Raw genomic sequence first — 27,205 nt, 5'->3', positions numbered from 1 at the left:
AATTGAGCATGACCGATAAGTAGCCGATGGTCATCACTCGAATTCGTGTAAATAGCCATAAAACAAATATATTATATTAACAATATGACCCACTCTTTCGCTTAGCTGGCGAACCGAATTTTTAGCGATGAAAGCACCTCTGTGGCCAAAAAGGCTACCAATGTATTTGTTTATCATCACGAGGGGTAAACCAAATGAAAATTTGTTGAATATTTAAAATTAATGTATTTCAGCATTTTATTTTATTTGATGACAACAGTGACATGTCAGACAAATTTTAAAGTAATATACACAATGTAATTAATGAAAATAATTTGACACTTACTTTTGTAAAAAGTGCTATTTTCGCACCCCTCGATTGTAATTGAATGATTGTTGCTGACCTTTTTCAACGCTAGATGGTGCGTGAAGCAGTATTTTGCGGGTCACCATTGGAACATTTGGAGAAGGCATGAATGGATCATATTGTTAATATGATATACACTGAAGTCTTTTTTTACACGGTTTTTTTTACGCGGTGTTTTTTTTACAAGGTTATTTTTACACGGTTTTCCACGATTTACACGGTACGTTTTTAACGATTTCTCGACAACGATACAACCTATCGATTTGATTCCAATCACATTATCCGTTTCAAGCTATAGGTAATCGAATGGCATACTTAGAAAAAAAATCACAATTTTTGGTGTAAATACAGAAATTTTTAAAATATGTCTGTATGGACCATATCATGCTTTAATTACAAATGGCATCAAAATCCGATTTTTTTAAAACATTTAAGCATGCGAAAAATTAAAATCTCGTAGGTTTTTTTTACACGGTTTTTTTTTACACGGTACGTATCCCCCGTGTAAAAAAAGACCTGAGTGTATTTGCATAAAACCAACAACATCAGATACCGAAGCAGTATCAAAATACAAACTGAAGTAAGCAGAAGCACACCATGTCTACGTCAGTTTTTTTTCCTATGGTCGTTCGATGACTCCAAAATCGGTCTTAGTGTTGAGAACAACGATCAACTTTAACTTTCGGCGTGTGGTGATCGTTTTCATTACAGTGAAAACTGTTAAGTTCCTCCGCAAAACAGGACTTAGAGGATTGTTTGTGTTTGGAAGTTGTTTTTCGCGAGTTGTGGTTTTTGGTGCTGGTCAAGGGCCAGCGAAGTAAGTCCTTCGACTAACGGCACGGCGAGCATCGCCATCAGATGTATTGAACTCATTGATTTTAAAAGTGGATACAATATTACACTCATTAAAATGATTTGTTGTCATAATATGTGCACATCGTATAGCGTAATATTACAGTATAAGCGGAACGACCAAAACGCAGTATTTAGAATGTAATATTCAATGCATTCCCAACTAACAATTTTAGCTGCAGCTAATAATAACGATATTATCAGATTGTGGGATTGCAAGTGTATTATAATGCTTTGTAGATTATTCATGAACTCTTGATTGCTGGGAACGAGGCTGAGAATGCCTGTGAATATTTGAGGAGGACAAAAGAGGAATAAAGAGGTGAACGCAGAAGTTTTTCCCGTTTAAATCGCGGTGAAGCAACTGAAAAGTTTTGAGGGAATTTATATTTGTAACTGAAACCAGCTCGTTTTTGTTTGCTAATTTGGTTAAATGTTATACTTAATTATCTTAAGGATAAATCGTCCTGCTCAAATCTTTGTAGGGGTAACTGGGGTAAGCGGTGGGGCCATCATCATCACCATCAATAGCTTTTATTTCTGTATTCGTCAGATTAGTATGTGGGATGCCTTCCCAAGACAAAATTGACCTGAAAACGAATTGGCAAATGTAACGAACTGAAACCTTATTGGTGAAGAATGTGATTGTGAGTGTTATGTCTGTTTGTCTGTGATATCAGCTTCACTCGATAACATCGAGCAACTTCGCATCATTCTAGCACCTCAATCGACGTCGACAACCAAACTTTCATTTGTCTCGCTTCCTTCCTTCCTTCGCTTCATTTATGTGTCTTTCAAACTTGGGTGAACTGGGCGAGTGAAAGAGCGCGCGACTTCGATCAGTTCGTATTTCACGAGACACATCAATCGGCGTTTCATGACGTTTAAGACGAAAATATAAAACATAAATTTAATGCATTTCGCACACGTAAACACTTGAAGATTACACGTAATTTATTTTACATAAACATATTTATCTACAAAAACAGTAAAGAAAACAGGGCAGCTGACAGAGTGCCAGCAAAAGGAAATGAATGCCAAATTATAGCTAAGTTTCAACACGAAAATTGACGTTATTTCATTGAAATTAAAGGGTCAAGCAAGACGAGAAAATTCACTGCTAGTCTTTCGTTCTTAGCGGGCTTTTTCTTCATTTTAGTTCGGCGTTGCTAGGATAGACAGGCGTTAGGGAATTGATCCGTCAAATGATAGGTGTTACGCATGTCAGGTTGCTTTCAACCCGACATCTCTCATATCATCTTCATATCGACGCTGCGTCAGTTCGTCAATTTTGATTGGGTTCAAATTTAACACTAACACTGACGTCGACGCAGCGTTGTGGTACGTTAAATCATTACACACTTATATTTTTTGGCGAGATTTCAACAGCCGAGTAGTTCTGCAATTTATGTTGCTGAGATTCATTACAACAACAAAAAGGGTTTTTTGGGATTTCAGCTGATAAATAAGCAAATATTTTGCACAGATATCAACAAAAGAAAATGCCGCGGTAATTGGCTGTTGCATATTTTACTGAATTGAAAGATTCAGTGTGTAAACGAACATTCGGTCTAATATACGTCTAAAGTTCGTCTAATATTAGACCGATATTCGCGGCAGCTCACTCCCAAAGTATTTTTCAAACTGATTTTCTACTTACCACAGGGTTGCAACATTCAAATCTGTATTTTTCTGAAAAAAAAAATCTGTAAATCTGTATCTTGCTGCAAAAAAATCTGTTTTTAAAATCTGTATCAATCGATAAGCAAAGTTCATAAAACTTTCTAACGGCAAAGGAATGTTATTGTGAAGTTTTCTTTTAAGAACATGTATTTTCAATTTATCAAAAAATTAGCAAAGTGACTAACATCCGCACCATGCTATTTGCTGCGTTTCCCAACTAACATTTTCAGCTTTATAAGCCAACTTTTCCAGCATGGTGCTGTGAAGTAGCTGAAAAAAAGCTGCAGATACAGCTAAAAGCAGAAGTTAGCAAAATAGTTTTGGAGAGCGTTTACTCAACTTTTTCACAACCATTATTCAATTTGTCAGTCACACTGAATAACAGCAGCCAATAAACACTAATGTCACTTCTATGCAAATATTAATCAACTTTCAACTGGTAGCTGCAAAACAAAGTTAATAAAGTGAATATATTACTCATTTGATGGCTTCTATACAACCAACCACTCTTGCTGAATAACATAAACATCAAAAGTGCTTTTTCAACAACTAAAAAACCTGTACTCAGCTAATAAACTGTGTTAGCGCTATTTCGGAAGCATTTTTACAGTCAACTAGGTTTATTTTTAGACGTGTGCAGTTTTACAGTTTTTTACTCTGCTCCTTTACAAAGCTGAAGTAACTAGTCGAGAAAAGTGATTCATGTGCACTATTATAAAGCCTCTACTCAACGATATTATTGTAGAAGGACATGTATATTTGTTTACGTCAATTCAAAGTGTTGGCGTAGTGGAGATGGTAGTGTCAAGGTTTGCCTATACGGTCGTCTCGAGTTCGATTCCAGGTTCCGGTGCAGGGTTAATAATTTGGTGGTGTGCTTATAACTAATTTCGATTAATTTGATTCTCACAGCAAAATAGACTCAATCAATTCCTCCAACAAAAAAAGCGTAAACAATATTTAACCCGGCTTCAACAGAAAGCTGTGTAGTGATTATTGGATAACCGGAAAAAGGTTGAATAAGCGCCTTTCAAGTTGACACACAACTAAACAGCAGGACAACAGCTGTTTAGAAGCGTAAATGGAAATGCAATAAGAGCTTGATCCAACAGTCCCAACAGCCATAAGTAGCTGACTAAGTTCGCCAGATTTGCTTGTAAAGAGGTTGAGTAAAGGTTTCCTCATATCGTATAACATATGAATACAGCTTGAGGCTGTATTAATGAAATGAGTAAAGCGTTTACATTGCGAAAATTGTTAGTTGGGTTGTGCACCAACTAACGACAGATGCAATTCTTCCTGAATTGGCAATCATTTTCAAACACTATGTTTTTCGCAACTGCATAATATTTCCTTTTCACCTATAGAACTGCATTCTTCTAGGTGGAAAGTAAACCTTATGAATTTAATTTTCTTCTTACACTGACACTTTGTGAAATTTCTATAACACAAACATTTTGAATGAGACGAATTTTGAATTAATATTTATTTTAGCTAAATTGTTAATTTTTACAATAGAAACTTCTTACCCTAGCGATTGTTTAATACAAGGAATGAACATGACAACAATTCTGAAATTGGTTATACATTCTGTGTACTCTAAATAAAATTTCTGTTCTTCACAAATGTATGTCGTTAATATTTTTAAAAAAATGAGGAAAATTATTTGGATTCCAGAAAAATCTGCATAATCTGTATCTTAGCTAAAAATCTGTATATCTGTATATACAGATTCTTGGTCCTGAAATTATGCAGAAAATCTGTAGAATACAGAATAATCTGTATATGTGGCAACCCTGTTTGCCAACTTGATTCCAAATCTTCTCTTCCCCTTTCGCTTTTGAAATATTTTAACTCTCTCGCTCTTGATGAGTTGCGTGACAGCTACCACCATAGCGAGGGGTTCGAAACCATTAGTTATAATGAGCTTAGTCGAATAATACTTAATAGAGGAAATAAGGTATTCTCGTCCATCCAAGCAGCATCCGCGCTTCTATTAGCATTTCTTTAGTGTCACGCACACATATAACGTGTTTTGTTTTTGTTTCTATGTATCTGCTGCTTGCTTCTCTATCCATTCCAATCGACAGAAAAGTCCAACACTGTTTGAAAACCTTTTTAAAACGCTCCAATCTTCTCATGTGAGTGTGACTATTGTTGGCAGCCTCTTTGTCTTCCCATTTGAACTGCGTGGTAACCAGCTGTTTTCGGCAACTCGAAATCAGCCGCATTTTGTAGTGCATATATTTCATTTAAAGAAAAATGTGGCATAACGGGATTACTCAGTCGTAAAACTGAAATCAGTTTGAAGCTGAAAGACTAACAAAAGATGTGAATACATTCAGCGAAGTGAAATTGACGCTTAAATTTTGGTTTCAGAAAACAGTGAACGGGTGCCGAAGCCGACATTTACCTTATGTCATAACCTTAAATATAAAACTATTGTTTTTTTTTTTTTTTTTTTATTATACTCATTTTAACACTCTTGGGTCATTCGTGACTTGTCCGGGGGTGAGATTTGAACTCGTGACTATGGCGTGAGAGGTATGGATGTTAACCACTACGCCGGGGCCGCCCCCTAAAAAAAAAAAAAAAAAAAAAAAAAAAAAAACTTTTGTTAAATTCAAGTTTATTAGTTCATGCCGCCTATAATCCCTACCACTCTGTTAGACGTTACAACTCGTTTCGAGTAAATATGTTAGTCCAACGTGAGACTATCGTAAAGGCATTTTTTACAGCTGGTTGGACCTCGTTACACCAGTTTTTGGTGGAATTAACCACTTCATTCGAGCAGTTAAAATGACGTTTACTACCACCCGAACTTTGAAATAAAACATTATTTTGAGATTTTTTTTCTTCTAGAACCACGAGAAAAGTAGCCATCATTTGTGCGTTTCATAAAAAATAGAAATTAGTTGGTTCAGTTTTGTGGAATTGCTGGTAGAAAGTTACGCCAAAACTGCTTGACAAAGTGGTCCAGTCTACACTCAAAGAAATGTGTCCCACACTTAATTGAGCCCGTATTGTGAAACACCTTCATTTCATATGCGAATATTATGCTGTGAACCATGCCTTAACACTGTTGGTTAGGATTGTGACACACTTGGAGTCTATGTACCTCACATCGATGTACTACTTTATCGACTTCTACGTCACTGACTCCAAAATTGAATCGACAAATATATAAACAATGCAGCCAGAGGGCAGTGCTTACACATGTCTTTTTTAATTGGTGTGATTTGGGAATTGAGCCTGAACTGTTGGAGTCCCAACAAACAATTTTAGTTGCAGACTAGCTTATACAGGCAAAAATTAACTGTATAAGCCAATTTTTGGCTGTATAAGCTAATCTGCAGCTAAAATTGTTAGTTGGGGTGTGCTGCTGCCGTTGTCTTCGTTCGATCTCACTGGGCCATGGTTGTTCTCATATATGACGCTGGTTGATAAGGATGTATTCACAACTCATGTTTTCGATGTTTACCATGCAGAACAAGCAATTCACATCGCATTGAAATGCAAAACACTTCAAATCACAAACGAAGTGGCAGACGACTAACTGGCGAAGAAATCCATTTAAATAATGTGGTTCACTGTAATAGAATTTTCTTGGAAGCTTGTGCCTTACTCCACCATATGGGATAGTTTTTTTGTTTTGATTTGAACAAAGTTGATTTTGTGTACAATGATTCTTTGACAGTTTGCAAAGAGTGCGTATCATTTTCTCATTTTTTTATGCATTTCAGTTTTGAGTAGAGTGAAAGAGATAGAACCAAAACATTCTAGTACATTTGGTGAAAATGCTAGTTTAATCTAGTAGTAGTGTTGCCATGTGCTACAATCCAGTAGTAGTGGTGTTGCCATGTGGTACACTGAAAAATTGCAATAGCAGGTTAGTCACCAATGTTTTCGAGCCGCTCCGTCTGTCACTTCGTTTGTGGTGCAAAGAGTGTATCATTTTGTCATTTTTTTAATGCATTTCAGTTTTGAGTAGAGTGAAAGAGATAGAACCAAAACATTATAATACATTTGGTGAAAATGCTAATACAATCCAGTAGTAGTGTTGCCATGTGGTACAATCCAGTAGTAGTGGTGTTGCCATGTCGTACACTGAAAAATTAAAATAGCAGGTTAGTCACCAAAGTTTTCGAGCCGCTCCGTCTGTCACTTCGTTTGTGCTTCAAATCCATCTGTTTTGAACAGTAGTGTGATTCAATGTGCAAAGCACTCACATTGATAGAAAAAGATTATCAACATTTCAATGTTTCAAACACTAGAAATCAACGTGTAGAACACATTAAACTATGGTGAAATGCATCCTAAAATCACCTACAAAATCGCCTGGAGCCTCCTCCGTTGATAACGTCGGCATACTCCATCGAGATCGTCTGGAAACTCCTCCGTCGAAAACACCTGGAACCTTCATTGGAAGCATCTGAAATCCTCACCGGAATCGTATGGAAATTCCTCCAACTACATCTAAATACTCTTTAATCTATAGAAACCGTCTGAAGATTTCGTTGGCAGCATCTGAAATCTCCACTGAAATCTCCTTCGTCGCGAACGTCAGCCATCTCCGTCAAAATCGTGCGGAATCTAATTCCCGTCGAAAACGATTGGAATCACCGTTGGCAGCATCTGAAATCTCCACCGAAATCATCTGCAACCTCTTCTGTTAGGAACGTTAACAAACCCCATCGGAATCGTTGGAAAGGTCAGCAAACCAACTAATTACTGACCAAACAAGTGACGGACAAGCGAATGACAGTTGCGAACAAAGTCGGTGAAGCGTCAGTTCGAGCTTAATTCGACTCACACGCTATGTCAAAACTATCCAAATTTGAGTAGAATCCACCCAGATCGGTCAAAACTGAACATACCCAAAAATGGATAAACTATGTTGGGAGTGACAAGTTGACAAATGAACAAAGTCCATCGGATTCATGTCGATGTTGCCCAACTTGTCACTCCCAACATAGTTTACCTATTTTTGGGCAGGTTCAGTTTTGGCCGATCTGGGTGGATTCTACCCAAATTTGGTAAGTTTTGAAATAACGTACAAGTAACGAGAACCACACTGAGGCAAATAAACTTAAGAGTTTCATAAGACTCGACTTATGAACGACACATATTATGAATTTCATAAGCGTCGCAAGCGTTGAAAAACGAGTGGTCAACACAAGAGTCCCGTAACCACAGCGTCAACGATTCTGTTCCAGTCAGCTCTATTGTATTATTTTTTTGTCAACGTTATTTTTCACATGGCAAATCAATGAAATTGATGGTGATTTCTTATGACTAAAATTCATAAGTGGTTCTTATGTAATTCATACGTGCTATTGCCTCAGTGTATGGTCATGTCTAACGGTAGTCTAACAAGGTCTAACATCCTCCGTTCTGGGTAGTGCACAAACAAGGTAATATACTCTTGGATGTAAATATTAAGTTCGAATGTCGACTAATGATGTCATTATCAGCGTTGCCAGATATACCCCGATTTATCGGTATTTATACCGATTTCCGAACTAGATACCGATATACAGATAAGGTTCCTCATAATACCGATTTTTAAGATGTTATACCGATTTATACCGATTTTTTTTAAATAATAAAATTTATTATTGCCTGCCCACGCTTTCATTGCCGAAAAAATTTTGTGAGAGACTTGTATCTTGTGTAAAATTCTAAACAATCATCTCTAAAGATGCCTTATGCTTGATACACTTTCGGCTAGTGTTAGCATTTCCTCACCGTTTATGGCTACCCATCAATCAAGCAATAGTCGATGGCTCTTTCTGGTAATCGAGAAATATTGTTTAAACATTATTTAACTTCCGGAAGTTTTTATTCAACTTTCTCTGGAATTTACTTCCACCTTACCTTGGAAGCTTCTTCAGCCTTCGATCGAATGAATCTTTTATCTTCTCCCGCCTGTTTTTTCAACTTTCCCGGAACTTCAAGGATGCTATCAGATTTTTATTGCGGATCCACACTAGCTGCAGGAACATTTAAGAAGTTCTTCAGAATAGTCCAGCGAACTCCAGTGAACTTAAAGAAATATCATAAATATTTTGGAAACTTCACTAGTCCAAAAAACTTCAGGGAAATTTAATGGTTTTCAGGAACTTTAGTGAAGCTCAGAGAACATACGGACAGATCAATTAATTTCAATGAAATTGCTGAAATTATAAAGGAGTTCCAAGAAACTCAGGCAGTTTCCGAAATCTTCAGCAATGTCCCGAGGGGCTCATGCAAATTTAGGAAACGTAAGGGAAGTTACATGAACTTTGGAACATTGTGAGAACATTTTATGGGAAGTTCTATGATATTTAATGCCAAAGTCGATAACTTTTAAAAATTTAAAAAATCGGGAAGATCAGAGAACTTCAATGTTGATGTAACAATAAATTCAAGAAAATTGTGAGAGCACTTAAGAGGTTTCATAATCTTCAAGAGATATTCCGGTAGTCTCATTAATTTTGAGCGCTTCAAGGATGACCATAGAACTCTAAAACAGCCCCTAATTTAAGGAAAATTACAAGACATTTTAAGGAATTTCTAGGAATTATTGCAATATTCCTAGGTGCATTTCAGGAATGTTCCGAAAACTTCAGGAAAATTGCGGAGTCTTCAGGAATGTTTTATGAATTATGTCCTTGCTTCTTTCAACTATTCTGTAAGCGCCCTGGCTTCTGACTTTCTTCAGATGTTTCTTCCAATCTACCTTTGGAAGTTTCTGCCAGCGTCTCCAAGAAGTTTCTTTCGTATTCTTCAGGAATACGAAGGAAGTTCAATTAATCAAATCTATTTCGTCTTCTTCTGGAAGTTTGACCATAAGCCAAAGGTTTTTTTGTTCGACTTGTATTGGAAGGTTTTCCCGAGATTCTTCTGGCTTTCCCTGGAAATGGATATGGAATACTTCTGAAAATTTACTTCCGATTTCCAAAATTTTCTGGCTTCCTTTGGATGTGACATCCGATTTTTTTCGATAGTTTATTTAAATTTTCGCCACAAGTTTCTCAATTCATGTCTTGGAGGTTTCCCGGATGTTTTTCCAACTTCTCTTAGAACTTTCCTCGAACTTCATCCAGGAGAGCTTCTTTCGTCTTTCCCTGGATTTTTTTTTCAGCTTCGTTCAGAAGCTAATTCAAACATTCCCCGGAGTTTTCTTCCGGAATTTTCCGATCATAGTTCAAAAACTAAAATTTTGCTTTGATTAACTGCATTCTCGGTCTTAAAATACTGCAGCGACTACGATGTTATCTGCCCGACATTTCGGCCATGGGTTGTGGCCTTTTTCAGGGGAAGATATTGTTTGTCGTTATTGTCAATAGTTTAGTCGTTGTTGTGGCTGATTTTTCATATTTTGGTTTCATTTAATGATATTTAATGAAAAAAAAAACTACTTGGTCACAATGTTGATCACCACCGCGCAGTCAGAATTTGCATTAGAATTAGAAATATTGATTTCGACACGTTTAAAGTGGAAATACTCAGTGGGAGAGATGGGTGGAGATAATGTTTTGAACATTAGAGCCAATGAACTGTCAAAATCTGAGCCAACCGAACATTTCCATTAGATTTGAGAAATTTAATCATCTTTATATTTCATGTGCTTCTGAAATTAAACTAGTTTTCGACTATTAAGGGGGTATTCCCGATCTTTTTTTTCAAAAAATCAAAATTTTTTTTCACGTTTTTTTTTTGTACTTTAGACTATATACTTTCATCCCCCCCAAGCCGTTTTCCGATCAGCGAATTCGGTGTCCAGGCATAGCTGACTAATGGTAAGAACCCCCAAATGGTTTTAACTAAAGTCAAAACTTTAAACGCTTTTTTCTCGAAACCATATTTTTTTATCGGGCGAAGATTTTTCTCAGAAACTATAAGAGATATTGACTTGAATCTTTGCGCATTTTGTTCCTTATTAAATTCTTTGGAGCTTCTCCCACTTTCAGCCAAAAATATTAACATTTAACATTGTTTGAAGCACCTTAAAGCTGCAAAAAAGCGGGCAAAAAATCGCCTGTTTTTTCATATGGCCGCCATTTTGTTAATTTGCAAGATTTTTTGCTGCCAACGGGAGAAGCTCCAGAGAATCTTATGCAGATTATTAATTTCATCACGAAATCTGTTTCAGATGAAGCCGTTCCAGAGAAAAGTCTTCGCCCGTCTAGGCGTTTGCGGCGAACAGGGGTCTGTTCAGGTGTCTGGCAAAAGATTGGGAATACCCCCTTAAACTAGTTATCATTCAGCTGATTTCATGGTACTTATTAACCTTTCTACAGCAGCTTTTCCGATGATATATGGTACAATTACACTTCAAAATGGTGCAAAGCGGTGCATACTAAGGAGCATTTTCAAATGCTTAATGTACAGTTTTCTCTATTTTAGGGAGCGTACTTTAAATATTTACTGAGTATTTTAAGATTTTTAACGTATTTTGATCAATCATTTAAGGAGCAATCCGATCTATTTTAAGGAGATTTTTTTTACTAATTAAGGATAATTTCATCTATTTTATTGAGCAAAAGTAGGGCTGCCCATCGTAAATAACATGATTCGAGAGAGTAAAAAATTGGTACGATTTGACAACTCGAAATTGGTTTCAATTTGGGGTGGTCTATCTCTGCACCACCCAGGTTTTAACGGGTGCAGTATGGTAAACAGTGGTGATAAAAACGCATCAACATATTAAATGTTGCTTACATTTTCGAAACATTATCCCACATTCCCATAACTAACCACGCCGTGCAACCATAAAAGTGTGCTAAAGTACAAACGAGACTAAAAAACAACCCTGAATGAGGGAGCAAATAATGATTGATGTAAAAGTGCGATAATTTTCAACGGAGTTCAACACCAATGGTCGCAAAACTCAATCCCGGGGATAGCACAGGAGTAGAAAAGGAAGAACGGGCGTGTACAACTTTTCTCCAGGAAAAAGTTTCCCATCGTCGTCGTCGTGGTCTTCTCGTCACGCGATCATATCCTTCTAATCCATGTTCCCTTCCCTCCTCTCTCCCCTTCCCCCTCCCCTCTTGGTACCACCTTGGTATCGCTTTACCAAACTGAGACGGCTACACGGCTGCCATCCACGGTTATCATCAACACTTCACTTCACACAGCCTGGCGAGCAAAGTGACCGCAGGAGATACGGGTTGAATCCGTCCATTTCTGGTGAGTTGTTGAAAAGAGTGGATTTGCTGCAAAAAATAAAAGAATACGACAACGACGTTGAAAGCCTGAAACATGTCACCACGTTCATACCTTTTGTGTTTTCCTCCATATCCGGATGGACGGGCAGAAAGTTTCCGATGGAGGTAAGAGGTGGTTTGACGAACAGGTGGATCCCAAAGACCAACGAGGTTCTGATTGAGCGATGTTTCTAAACACTTGGTAAAGAGGTTCCTTTGCGGGGTGTGCACTCGAAATTCCACCGTCAAGAGTCGAAGGGATACCGACAGAAAATGAAAGCGATACAGGAACGTGTTCATGATTTTTCCATTTGACAAAGTTCGGGCAGCTTTTTGGTCGTGTAATGGAGTTTTTGTACACCCAACCGGGAAATGTAAGATTCTATCACAGATTTAAATAAAAAGTAGACTCTGTAATGTTTCACTTCATGAACAGATGCTGTAATAATTTTGTATTTTTTATTGTTTGCTAAATTTTCTAGCAAAGTAAGTTTCCCCAGATGCACTGCGTTTAGAAAATCAAGTAGTGCAGGTATTGTACAAAAATATACATTCTGGAAAAACTAACTTGAAAGCTATAGTCCATTGTAAGAACTCACAATTATCAGGAAAGTATGCCAAATGGAAACATCTGTTAAATAATTTTACCAAGAAAGACAAGGTACTTTCTGGGAGTTTTTTGATGAGGATATGGAAAATATCATCATCATCTGGAGCTTTCATATTTTGAAATTTTTTAGTTATAGGTCTTAATTCGTCCAAATCAGTCCCCCAGGAATCATCAAAAATATTTTCCCGAGAGAAAATATTCAGATAATCACGAGCAACCTGATTCCAAAAAGGACTAGTAAGACCCAAACTGAAATTATGGGAACGCTCGAACTGCTAAGTAAGTTTCTGAGCTTTTTTCCAAATTTGTGATCAAAATATTACCACCTTCTTTAAGCGCTGGAATAGGTTTTTGAGGTTTTTTTCAAAAATTTTGTGAGTTTTCAAAAAGGTTTGGAACTCGGGTCTGATTTCGAAACATTATTTTCAAAAGTTTTGTTCCTCAGGGCAGAGAATCGCTTTCCAATTTGTTTTTGCAAATCCCGCCAGATAACTTTTATGGCAGGATCGCGTGTTCTTGGATATTGTCTCCTACGGACATTTTTAAGACGGATCAAGAGCTGAAGATCGTCGTCTATTATAATTGAATCGAATTTAACCTCGCATTTTGGTACTGAGGCAGCTCTTGCTTCAACTACAGAAGTAGTCAGAGATTCAAGAGCATAATTAATTTCATCTTTGGTTTGCAAAGGTATGTTTGAATGACAACTTTAAAAAAATCGAATATTTAATCATTTCTCAATAGTGATGAAATACACGGAAAATACTACAATAGATCAAATTATTGGTCGCAGTGGTGTTAGGTCCCAAACAGAGGAAAAAACGTACCACAAAAAGGGGATCCACCAGCGGTTGCGTCACAGGTTGTAAATTTATGGCACTTCAACCGGCAACATTAAATGTAGCAATATACTTTAAAATGTGTGCATACAAGCACCAACCGCCACAGCATCAACAAATGCTATGGATTACATCGTAATCCTTTGTAGGCATGCTGCAGAGTCGTCTATCAACTCTGTGAGGTTATTGATTTTAACATTTTCGTAAATTAATTTACGACTATGTGATTCAGGACCATGATTGCAGAACAACTTTGGAAGTGCTTAAAGATCTTAGCTCCGAAGAGGCGAGAAATTCATGTTAAGGCGTAATAGTCAATAAGATAGAGAAGGATCATAGAACACTAGATGTTTTCTGTAGCTCATAGAAATTAGCTTATTATGATTTCGAAAACTGTTGATTTTCATTAACTATATTACCTACATCATCCAAAATAAACACATAATACACAATAATAATTTGCTGTCTACATGGTTTAAATGGTGTACGAAAAAAAGAAGATCACATTTCAGTAAAAGCTCCTAATCAACCAACCATACCACTCGTATATTCCAGAAACATCCTCACTCTTTCTGTGACTCCCCCGTATCGAAATTGTACTTACAGTCAACTCTCCACAACTCGATGTCGACTAACTCGAATTCGAGTTACAGAGCCATACTAAATTGCATTTCATGGCTACTGCGATAGTGATTTTCTATATGATTATTGTTCTATAATCCGATGTTTCTATAACTCAATGATCCCTTCAATATCGAGCTGTAGAGAGTTCACTGTATTTCATTTCAGTACAACAATCGCTAAAATCATTACTGACTGCAGAATGTATGCCATGTACATCACACACCCTTCCCCTGTCGCTGATCACACACACGCAGACAGGGTCGCTCTCTCTCTCTCTCTGTCTCTCTCTCAAGGGAAAAAATGTGATCGCAGCAAGAAAACTTTTTCAATTAAAATTTTCCGGAATATAGATGCATGAAATTGAACATTTTCATTTCAACTCCCTGCTCACCACACCGCTCATCACTCTGGTTCACCATTTTGGAGAAGCGGCAGCGCCAACAGGCAGGCACGGTACGATGTATTTCCTTGCAGTAGTGATGCTGCTGCTGCTACTCGTTTTCTCTCATGGGAAAAAAACTGCTTTAACAATCTGGCTCGTAATTTTTCTGCTTATAATAAACTCGCACCAGTAACACCATCTGAGCAGTGAAATCCTCTGACAGAAAGCAGCATCACACCAGCAGCGCGGCGTGGTGTCTTCCCTCCTCTTTCTGCCATCGAGAGAAAACTTCACCTCCCACTGTTGTACTACCAACCAACATACATACATACACCGCTCCCATACAGCTGCAGATCCCACGGTTGTGAGATATCAATGCGAAAAAGGTCGCCTCCGTTGTCGTAGTCGTGAACAGTTTCCCTCAACGCTTCAACATCCACTCGAACTGGTGCATACCTCGCATACCTACACTCAATACACAACAGCTCGCATCTCAGGAGAGGATGGCCCACTCAAACCGGAGTAAGTAGGTCTACACGCGCGTGTCCTTGTCGTAGGGTCACTCACACACAGTAATCGTTAGGATCATCAGACTATGGTCAGTGTTGCCAACTTTTTTCGTTGGATCTGATTCACTGGGGAAGTAATGATATCAATGATATGTTTATTCCAAAAAAAAATCTATTCGTTCAAAAGGATAACTTGGCAGATGCCACACGATGAAGTGACCAAGACCTGAGTAGCCGTGTGACAACTCCAGGTCGAAGTGAAAATCTTTATGGATTGAAATACCCTTCATTTATATGGGTTAATACCATAGAGGTAACTCTAAGACCAGAAGGTCCCGAAGAAACGAGCTCCACTTTTTGGCTCAGCTCTGGTACTCTCTTCGGTCCCAAGCTAATCGATGCACCCCTCGAAACATAGGAAAATCCACGAACCCCTCATTTTATCTGTCAAACTTTCATAGCGAATCAAAACAAACATAGAGTAGTACTAGAATTTATAACAGAATGGGGTCCTTTTAACGATTTGCTTGGGACCAATAGGCTAGTGAAGAAGTGAGCCAATTTGAAATTGTTAGTTTCGTATAGATTGTTGTTAATACGGTGACTCATAAAGTAATAACACAAAACGGCACCGGTGGCTGAGTGGTAACCGTAACTGCTTTCTCACCCCAGTGTGTCTGGTTTCAAATCCCTGCCGGGGTCGTTGGGATTTTTCTAAGGCGAAAAAATCTCAACTCTGAGTGGCATACGTTTTTAGACATTTCTCTTGCCTCTGAGTAGAAGTTATTCTCTCACTCTCTCTGGGTGCCGTCGTGACAGGCACTGTTATATTCTGGTATTCGTCGGCACCATGGAGTTGACTTTTTGTTTTATCTCATGCTGTGCTCATCAAGTGGGAGCCTATTAATGAGAAGATAATCGTGACTAAAGGGTGATACGGTCAAAATTTGGTCAAGGGAAAACGCGTGTAAATCGGTGAAATCGTTTATTTAAAAAATCAAATTAAATTTCTTTTTCAAGTTCAATTAGTATAAAATTCAGGAAAAATATTCAGTTAGGCTTCCGCTTTTCCAAATCCGAATTGCCGGGCCTTACGCTTGACCCCTGCCATCAGATTTTGTACAGCCACCTTGTCTAGTCTAGGACACGAGTCCGAAACCTTCCCAAAATAAAACGTTATGCGCCAACCGATGCTGGCGAGGTACAGGACAAGGAGAGCAGAAAACTCAATATCTCCGTGGATAAGGTTCCATAGGCTAATATCAAGATCGTGGATTTTTCTATGTTTCGAGAGGTGAACCGATTAGCTTAGGACCGAAGAGAGTACCAGAACTGAGCCGAAAAATTGAGCACGTTTCTTTGGGACCTTTTGGTCTTAGAGTTACCTCTATGGACATAGTGTCTAGCCATCACCTTTTAATCAGTAAAATCCGTCTACGGATTACGTGGATTTGGCGGCGGAAGGAAACTGCGAACTCAGAGCATTGAATGAATTACGAATTAAACCAGGTAGAAGATTGAGGAGCGAAGAGAATCAAAAGTAATAATGTGGCAGGCGAGATCCAGAGGAGCCTATAACGAAACCCGTCAACGGTATTTGGCCCTAACGGCTGCTAAACCGATATACTTTCAAATAGAATTCTATAAATCAATTTTCAATGTCCGATATGTCATATATTTTTTCATGCACGGAATTTTTTACCTCCCCTTAGTACGAGATTCCAAATAATTAAGTCTGAGATCAAAACAAATTAGCAATGCTCCAGTGTTTCATGAATTTGTCTAATAGAATATCTTGACAATTTTTCTAAATGATTCCATGAGAATGAAAAATCTAAGAATCAGACACTCGTTTTCTGATAACTTCGCTATCTCAAAAGATGTTCTATGTCCGACGTGATATTTTCCACAGCCAAATTTGAAATGTTGCAAATCCCACCGATTTGTGCTTTTCCATGAGGATATATATTTTTTTTTATTATAGACGTTTTTAACCATACGGTATGAGGTAATATGACTCCGTTTCTCGTAATCAAAACTCGATTTCACTAAGAGATGAACTAGCCTTAGGATAAAGATCTCTAAAATAGATCTAAGAAAAAAAAATATTCCAAGAAAAATTTGACTTCACTTCTTGTAATCTAAATCGATTGCGCTTTTTCAGGTAAAATTTAACTTCGCTTCTCATGATCCAAATTCGACTGAGCTTTTCCTGGTTAAAAAGGAATATATATGTTATCAACATCTTATATTATATGTTATCTTATCAACATCCTGCCATTAACCAACAAGGTCACATTTCCAACTCTCAAAATATCAACATCCTCCTCCCAAAAAAAATGTAAATCATTACCAGAGTTCTTAGAACATGAAAGGCATTTACAAAATAACTGTAATCAGCTAATCTCACATCTCCGGCCTTGGAAACATCAACATCTCCGTCTTTGGAAAATATGAATCATCATCAATACCCATTATCCAGCTCACACCCTCAACATTGAACTTGAAAAGCATACAATGATCAGCGAATTCCTTTCGAAGCATCAACATTCTTCCCGTAAGGGAAATGTTTACAAAAACCATCGTAACCAGCAGAGTTGACAAAAGCACATCGAGTTACCATTAACCAGCAGAGTAAACATAAGCTCATCGTGGAAATACTGATAGATTCAAGATTGCTTTCGTTAGAGAAGAGAAATAGTGTTAGAATATCAAAACTGTTCTTGGATCAGAACATAGAGTCTTAATTTGGTCTTCAAACTGTTCAGTTTTTAGTATTCTTTTTTAAATCACATCCTAACGAAAACTTGCGTATTTTTTTTAAAGGAATACATTTTTCTTTACCATACTGGGGGTCACATTAATTAATCGGCATGTATCAAAAATGGGGATGTTTTCAAACGTATATTTCTCCAAAGCATGAATGTGAAATATTCCATTCTATGGGGAAGTTATCCAGCAATTTTTGGCATATAGTACAAATGTTCCCATACATTTGTTTAGACCACCATTCGGACGTGTTCGTATCGTTCGAAGAAGCAACTTTGCCACTGATCGGGAAAAGTTGCTCATCGTACGATACGGTGCTGTGAGCCTTCTTTACAGAACGCGTCATCATAATGCCGAAGAACATAAAACTCGCTCACCGTATCCGTGGAGAAAGCACGTGTGGATCTCAGAATTCCCCAATCACGATAAAATGCAACCACCGCCACGTTAAAGCTGGGTTTAGACTAGGCAAGTCAAATGATCAACTCAGTTGAATGCAATTGGCGTTCAAGTCAGTTGAATTCAACTAGACCAAACGACCCAGGACTGCAACGCCTGTCATCTGCGAACAACTCGAGTGAAGCAAATTTTCTCTGGTGCTCTAGTGAAATTTGACAGCCCCTACTTTTCCTCTAAGAGTAAGCTTGGTACATGTCGCAGCGCGTTGTGGTAAATATTTAGAGAAAGTTTCCTACCCTAATAAAAATAACCATTAAAAAGAGCTTAACGTCGTGTTCGGGGTATCATCCAAACCATTTGAGGGATAGTTTACCCATCCGGGATACAGTTCGTTTATGGTATTTGTTTATCAGGATAGATAACGTTATAGTGCAGCATGATTCACGGGAATTGTGCTCGTCAATTCTAAAGCAATAAAATTAATTTTTGTTGCCTCTGTCGTAAACGTATCTTAACCTGACCTTACTCTCCAAATTTATTTCATTGATTGACGCATTCGTTCAAATTCATCGTTTTTCAAGCTGACTTTGCGTTTAGTGAGTGCATTGACATTTTTTTAATATTAATTTAATTTAATGTACGATGAGATACTATTATCAAAGTTTTTACTATCAACCAACTGATTATTGATGATTGACATTCATAATCAATTTTTCATTTAGTTCCGGTTCAACAATTGAACTTTGGTTGTTTCTTGTAACCGTGTATTTTACTGGCAACTCTGAATAAGTACATTGGTAGGTTCCTTCTGAGTTATTTCACCACACTGAACCAAAACATCCGCAATACTTCGAATGATTATTGCATTGCTCGAGCCCTTTAACAATATGCATTCGAATTTCGGATGATTTTCTTATGGTTGAATTCGTCGTCAGATGATGAACATCCATATGACTGTCATCCAAATACAGGATGATTTTCGTTTGAAATTAGCTATAAAACATACGGCACTCAGAGGACAAACATTTAAGAATAGTGTGACATGCAAGTGCTTTTAATTAGATTATCTACAATTCCATACTGAATAGCCATAATAAGCCATTCCATTATAGATACAAAAAATTTTCGTGGTGAAGAAAACCTCCTTCACCACGAATTAGTCAAACATTGGTTTTCATCCTTTACCTTTGTTCGTAACAGCTCTGATAGCGATGCATATGCTTCCACCTCGTTTGTCAGCTCAGATCAGCAAAAGACGTTTGATAGAATTATTTACAACATCGTTTTGAATGATTTGCGTTATGGGGCTGAACCAATACCATATGCATTTCCATTTAGTATGACAGTCATTCTGCAGAGAGCATTACGCATTTCAACTGAAGGCCCTATCCCTTCTCATAACAAGTTCCATCCTGAATTCGAGAGGAAAATCATCTGATTTCAAAACAACCGTCATTCGGTTGCAGCTATCATTCGAAAAAGCGATTTCGGTGTTTTGTTTTGAATGGTCTGAGGTTTCATTCGATCAGAGGATGATGTTTGTGTACAGTGCATGCTTGTATCTGTCAAATTGAATGTCAACCAATCTGTCTACTTATTCTCCTTTATTTATATTCATCATTTCATTTACTATTGGCTTGTCCTATTTGCTACAGCCACTTTGCCGCATTTAATATTTCATTATTAGAACTTAAATTTAGCTTACTATCTAGTGTAAGTACGAGGTACACAACCTCTTTGGACCATTCCACCACTGAGCCGTAATAAAAGAAACAAACTTGTCATGATTACAGATTCTAGCAACGAAATTGCCAAGTCGACAGCATTAGTGTTTAATCATTATTTCTAAAACGGCAAACATACTTTGGAATATAAAAACCAATAAATGATCCATTACTAATTTAAAGACACATCTGTGAAAATCCCTTAAAATGTGTGAATGATCCATAAAAAATATCAATATGATCCATATTTTCAGTAAAATTTAGCAACACAATTGTAAAAATGTACCGCTATATATCTAATAAATGAGCATTGAAATTGTAAGAATTACCCATACACATATTGCAAATGATCCATAAAACATTCTGCCGGCGCCGGTGGTGTAGTGGTAAGCGTGACTGCTTTCTAACACCCCAATGGGTCTGGGTTCAATCCCAGCCGAGGTCGGTGGGATTTTTCTGAGGCATAAAAATCTCTGGTCACGTCTTCCTTCGGAAGGGAAGTAAAGCCGTTGGTCCCGGCCCATATGTGTTGAATGGGTGCGATATTCTACGCAGGTGTGAAAGCTGCCTTCCTGCACATTCGATTGCCGCCAATGGATGGCAATCGATGTCTGTCGGTGATTGACACTAGATTGCGGAACAGAGACCGACGTTAAATAAAGGAAAGGATAAAACATTCAGCAATGAACCTTAAACTAATGAAAATGATCCATAGAATATAAAGTTTGCGCTCTTAAAAATATAGGCATGATCGATAAATTAGACATATACTGTTCATGTTTCGGGCACTAACTTTTTGATTTTGTTCCATAAACCTTGAAATGATGTTACATTGTTTTTTGAGTTAGAAGTGCGAAGCGACGGGTAAGCGTCTAGAATTAAAGCTTCCATAAAAAGCTTCTATAATAATCTTATTAACACTCTGAACACGATGCCTCTGGTCAATTGTGTAACGGCAAACTTTTAATGTTTGAAACATCATAGCTCAGCTATTTATTGACGATTTTCAAATCTATGGGCGCTACTTCTTTCCTTTATTTAACGTCGGTCTCTGTTCCGCAATCTAGTGCCAATCACCGACGGACATCGATTGACATCCATTGACGGCAATCGAATGTGCAGAAAGGCAGCTTCCACAACTGCGTAGGATATTGCACCCATTCAATCAAACACACATGGGCCAGGACCAACGGCTCTACTTCCCTTCCGAAGGAAGACGTGACCAGAGATTTGTATGCCTCAGAAAAATTCCACCGACCTCGGCTGGGATTGAACCCAGACCCATTGTTAGGAGCGGCTGATCACCGTCCTAGTGCCATCGTGGGACTCTAAACAGAGCTGTGCACGATGGGTCCCGGCGAGACAGGGGGTTGGGGCAAGCCCAACAATACGCCCTGAAAATAAAAAAACAAAGTTGCAAATACTGAAGAAAGAAATACGGATCGGAACAATCGGCACAGACCTACGCGACAAAATTAGGACTACGATTGGAAACTCAGAACATGGAACTGCAAATCGCTTGGCTTCCCAGGTTGCGATAGGTTAATCTATGATGAACTTCAACCACGTAACTTCGGAGTCGTAGCACTGCAGGAACTTTGCTGGACGGGACAAAAGGTATGGAAAAGCGGGCATCGAGCGGCTACTTTCTACCAGAGCTGTGGCACCACCAACGAGCTGGGAACCGGCTTTGTAGTGCTGGGTAAGATGCGCCAACGCGTGATTGGTTGGCAGCCGATCAACGCGAGGATGTGCAAGTTGAGGATTAAGGGCCGTTTCTTCAACTACAGTATCACCAACGTGCACTGCCCACACGAAGGGAGACCCGACTACGAGAAAGAAGCGTTCTATGCGCAACTGGAGCAGGTGTACGACGGCTGTTCGCAACGGGACGTCAAAATCGTCATCGGCAACATGAACGCTCAGGTAGGACGGGAGGCAATGTATAGACCGGCAATCGGGCCAAACAGCCTGCATGTCGTATCGAACGACAACGGCCAACGATGCGTGAACTTTGTAGCCTCCCGGGGTATGGTAGTTCGAAGTACCTTTTTCCCCCGCAAGGATATCCACAAAGCCACCTGGAGATCACCTGACCAACACACAGAAAACCAAATCGATCACGTTCTAATCGACGGGAAATTCTTCTCCGACATTATCAACGTCCGCACGTACCGCAGTGCGAACATAGATTCGGACCACTACCTAGTTGCAGTATGCATGCGCTCAAAACTCTCGACGGTGCATAACACACGTCGAAGTCGAACGCCGCGACCCTACATTGAGCATCTACGGGACGCCGGAGGTGCCCAGGACTACGCGCAGCAGCTGGAAGTTGCACTACCCACGGAAGAGCAGGTTGGCGCAGCTTCTCTTGAAGATGGCTGGAGGGACATCCGTTCAGCCATAGGTAGTACTGCTGCAGCGGCACTAGGTACTGCAATCCCGGACCGAAGAAATGACTGGTTTGACGACGAATGCAAACTGTTCGTAGAGGAGAAGAATGCAGCACAGGCGAGAATGCTGCAACACCGGACGAGATTGAATGTGGAGCGATACAGACAAGCGCGGAACAGTCAAAACTCGGTTTTCCGAAGAAAGAAGCGTCAGCAGGAAGACCGAGATCGCGAGGCGATGGAAAATCTGTACCGCGTAAACGACACACGGAAGTTCTACGAGAAGCTAAATAGTTCGCGCAAAGGCTACGTGCCGCAAGCCGATATGTGCAAGGACTTGGACGGTAACCTTCTCACGAACGAGTGTGAGGTGATTGAGAGGTGGAAGCAGTACTATGACGAGCACCTCAACGGTGAAGCAGCAGAAAATGAAGGTGGCTCGGCTGCATACCTTGGAGCACGCGCAGAAGACGACAGGCTACCGGCCCCTGATCTTCAAGAAGTTGAGGAGGAGATCAGTCGGCTGAAGAACAACTAAGCAACTGGTGTAGATCAACTACCAAGTGAGCTATTAAAATACGGTGGTGAAGCACTGGCTAGAGCGCTGCACTGGGTAATTGCCAAGATTTGGGAAGAGGAGATATTACCGGAGGAGTGGATGGAAGGTGTCGTATGCCCAATCTACAAAAAGGGCGACAAGTTGGATTGCTGCAACTACCGCGCGATCACACTGCTGAGCACCGCCTACAAGGTACTCTCCCAAATTCTATGCCACCGTCTGTCACCATTTGCAAGAGAGTTCGTGGGGCAATACCAGGCGGGTGCCCGCGCTACCACGGACCAAATGTTCGCGATTCGGCAGGTTCTGCAGAAATGCCGCGAATACAACGTGCCCACACATCATTTGTTCATCGATTTCAAATCCGCATACGACACAATCGATCAAGATCAGCTATGGCAGATTATGCACGAGTACGGATTTCCGGATAAAATGACGCGATTGGTCAAGGCGACGATGGATCGAGTGATGTGCGTTGTTCGAGTATCGGGGACACTCTCGAGTCCCAAGGTGATGGACCTTCGTGTCTGCTATTCAACATCGCGTTAGAAGGTGTGATCAGAAGAGCAGGGATAGACACGAGTGGCACGATCTTCAGAAAGTCCATCCAGCTTCTTGGCTTCGTCGATGACATCGACATCATGGCACGGAACTTTGAGACGTCGGTGGAAACGTACATCAGACTGAAGGCTGAAGCTAGACTGATTGGACTTGCCATCAACGCATCAAAGACAAAATACATGAAAGGAAGAGGTTCTAGGGAAGACAATGTTAGCCTCCCACCCCGAGTTCAGATTGACGGTGACGAAATCGAGGTGGTCGATGAGTTCGTGTATTTGGGCTCACTGGTGACCGCCGAAAATGATACCAGCAGAGAAATTCAAAGACGCATTATGGCAGGGAATCGTGCCTACTTTGGACTCCGGAGGACGCTCCGGTCGAATAAAATTCGCCGCCGCACGAAGTTGACTGTCTACAAGATGCTACGGCCACGAGACCTGGACTATGCTCGTGGAGGACCAACTTGGTGTTTTCGAACGGAAGGTGTTGCGTACCATCTACGGTGGAGTGCAGATGGATGACGGAACGTGGAGGAGGTGAATGAACCACGAATTGCACCGACTGCTGGGAGAACCATCCATCGTCCACATTGCAAAAATTGGGCGACTACGTGGGCTGGGCACGTCGTAAGAATGAAGCACGACTAAGTGAAAATGGTTCTAGAAAGCGACCCAACAGGAACAAGAAGAAGAGACGCGCAGCGGGCAAGGTGGATCGACCAAGCAGAAGGTGACCTGCGGACCCTTCGCAGACTACGAGGCTGACGAACTGTGGCCATGGATCGAGTAGAGTGGAGACGACTTCTTCAGACAGCAGAGGACAACAAAGCCTTAGCCTGATTGGTAAGCTAAGTAAGGTAGATCTTTCCTCTTAGCACGCGTTTTTCATAATTATTTGTTGAATTCATAAAAAAAATACGACATGAATTTTGACGTCATGCGAAACCGACCTAACTGTTTTGCGAGAAGCATGTTTAACGGGTGTTCAATAAAAAATGAGAATTTTTTCAGTCATATAGCTAGTAAAAAAAAATGTTTTTCAACGAATTCAGATTTTTTTATTAAAAACATAATGTTTATACTTCAAAAAAACGTCAATGAATATTGGAGAAGGGGTCCTGGTCAGCCGTACGACGCAACTAAGTAGCGATGCTCTCACAAGAGCGCTGGACGGCACTGAAATCATTCTCATTTTTTATTGAACACCCGTTAAATAAAATATATAAGTCTTTTTTAAATATTGGTCATTAGATCTTCAAAAAAAATATAAATAACATATTTTGATTATCCCGAAAGTTACAAAAGAATCGTTAAAGTATTTATCCACCAGCACTATTTAGCATTACATGAAAACTCCCAATTCAATTTTCATTATTTCCAAAATATGCAAGTGATTCAACTGATCTCTTCAGTTCTTGTTAGGATATAATATGACAAATAACTGACGATTTTGCGCCCCCTTAAATCATGTCTGATTGAGCCCAAATTTGGCACAGGGTATTATTTCGAGGGAATAAAAATTTCGTATATGGTAGGTTTTGAAAATTCAAGGGTCACTTTTTTCCCATACATTCATGGACACCCTAACCGATGACAGACTTGCCAGTATGTATCTCAATTAATATCATTTTTGAGCCATTTACCCACGGCCTCTCCGTTCAATGTACTAAGACCTCAAGCAATCTCGAAAAAAAAAGTTTGACACGCATTACATTCATCATATAGTCAAACCTGGCAACACTGATCACCCGCCGCATTCATTCTGCCTCCTCGCCACTCTCGCTCTCAACGAAAACCGAAAATTCACTGCTGTTACTACTTACGAGATGGCACACACGCCGCCGCAGCAATTCCTCAGCAGTTGCGGTCCCCAACGAATCGAGCAGGATGTCGCCTCACAACAATGTCGAATACGAGCGCAAATTACACTGTTGTTCCGCGATTCAGGGTCTCCAACTTTGTGTGTTTCACTGCCACCGCACTTATTTCACAAGCACGTCCGCCACTCGTAAAATAAATCCCCGCAGAACCGCTGTACAGCGAGAAAATTGGTTTTTCCACCGAACCGACGAAACTTTCATTTATCCTCACGAATCCGTGCGCGCGTGGTTCGCCGAGGCTCCCTCAATCTCGTCCCCCACTCACGTATACCCTCACTGCTCGTTTCTCACGCTGATCTATGTGTACATATGAAAATTTGCCTTTCAAAACTTTTAATAAAACATTGTTTCATCTGTTAAGCTCGATCTTCGTCTTCTTCTTCTTCTTCTAATTGTGTCTGCTTCGACCCCACCGGGGAGAGATAGTTTTTTTTTCTCACGGTGCCTTAACTAGGGACATCATTATTGTGATTTCAAGGGTAAGAAAGGAGAACAGAGGGATCAGAAAAGCGCCGAAAGCCAAATTCTTATGCAGCTCATTTATCCACCTCGTATATTATCAAAAGAGATTTCTCTCCGCGAACTCTCGTCTCGAAAAACTCCACATCACTACACCAAAAGAGCGAAATGCCGTAGCTTCAATCGCGAGAGGCAATCCGGATTCCCGTATTTCGATGCTGCTGCTGCTTCTTCTTACACTTGTTCGCCGCTTCTTCTCGCACACAGAGCCAGACAATTTTCACAATTTTTCACTGTCAAAAACCATCTTGAGGATACCCATCCCACCGTCTTCGACGCTTTTTTTCATCAAGCCAACCAGAGAAAGAAAGGAAAATTTCTTGTTGAAAGAATTCCGAAAAAAAAAATATCAATCGTCTTTCCTTCTGTAGCACATTTTTCAATTTCGTCAGAGTAATCTTCACTGCCACAGCAGCCCACTGCTAGTCGCTGGATCTGGAAACGCACCGGATCCTTTTCTCCTTCCATTTGCGGCCCATGTTGCGGCTCAATTTCCACTGTTCCTCAAAAAGATAACCCCTCAAGGTAAATAGTACATCCAAATACCACTCCAGGTCCCTTCTTCGACACAAACCGACAGAGTAAAAACGGCTAACACATCTTGTCCTTCCCTGTCCAAATTGATATCCGCTGATTCCGGCCTGCTGCCAGGCTGGTGCTTACAATTTTCTGCACTGTCCTTCTTCCGGACTTGACCCACACGTCCGCACGCACGCACACTCACGGGTACACAGTTGTTCGTTCCGTTTCCTAGTCCTTTCCGCATACAACACTGTATGATGTACTAATTAGAAAAACGACCGCAGGACCATACCATGTACCACCATTCCATTATCTGTCCCTCTAGTGCTGCTGCACATACTGCTCCAGGGGGAGGGGAAGCAAACAGGACACGCTTACCGTCGAGAGACTCGGCCGCTGCTTTGTTCACTTTTCGGAATGTCAAACGAAACTGAGACCAGCAGTTGGAGCGCAGTGCGTGATATGCTCCCCGGAAAATTGTGCTCCAACGACGGTGATAAAGGAGGATCTGCAGCTCCACACACACCGTGAGCAATTGAGCGGATAACCATGCAAGGAGGGTGTTCATGCTCTCCACCAGCGATGGGTACTCATCTCACAGGAAGGATGTATGTAGTAACATTCGAGGGACAGAAGGGGGGAGGGGAATTTTTCGGTTTCGTTCAAAAGCATACAGATCACCCTGTGCGTTTTGCGATGTTTTGGGGGTTATTCGATGCATTGTGTGATGAGGTCTATTCAATACACCCAACCGGAGGATGTAAGATTCGCTTACCATTATGTGGGATTCATCATAGGAGGATGTTAGTGGAGACCGCATGAACGGGGGATGCGATAT

The 27,205-nt window shown here is 39.9% G+C and overlaps 1 protein-coding gene across 1 annotated transcript in view; it reads right to left on the bottom strand.

Moving 5' to 3' along the window:
• The window catches only part of LOC135711676 (cyclic nucleotide-gated cation channel alpha-3), a 484,096-nt gene extending 457,327 nt beyond the window's left edge, over positions 1 to 26,769 (bottom strand). Inside the window, exon 1 of the mRNA XM_065234596.1 lies at positions 25,270 to 26,769. The gene's annotated coding sequence lies outside the window, so the exon portion shown is untranslated. The remainder of the gene's footprint in view (positions 1 to 25,269) is intronic.
• Between the last annotated feature and the right edge of the window lie 436 nt (positions 26,770 to 27,205).

This window comes from Ochlerotatus camptorhynchus, unplaced genomic scaffold (genome assembly GCF_037179485.1).
Source record: "Ochlerotatus camptorhynchus isolate MF236.1 unplaced genomic scaffold, CSIRO-AGI_Acam_v1.1 ptg000434l, whole genome shotgun sequence".
NCBI classification, from domain to species: Eukaryota; Metazoa; Arthropoda; class Insecta; order Diptera; family Culicidae; genus Ochlerotatus; species Ochlerotatus camptorhynchus.
Note: the sequence above shows the minus strand (reverse complement) of the source record. Positions and strands in the feature narration are given on the sequence as shown.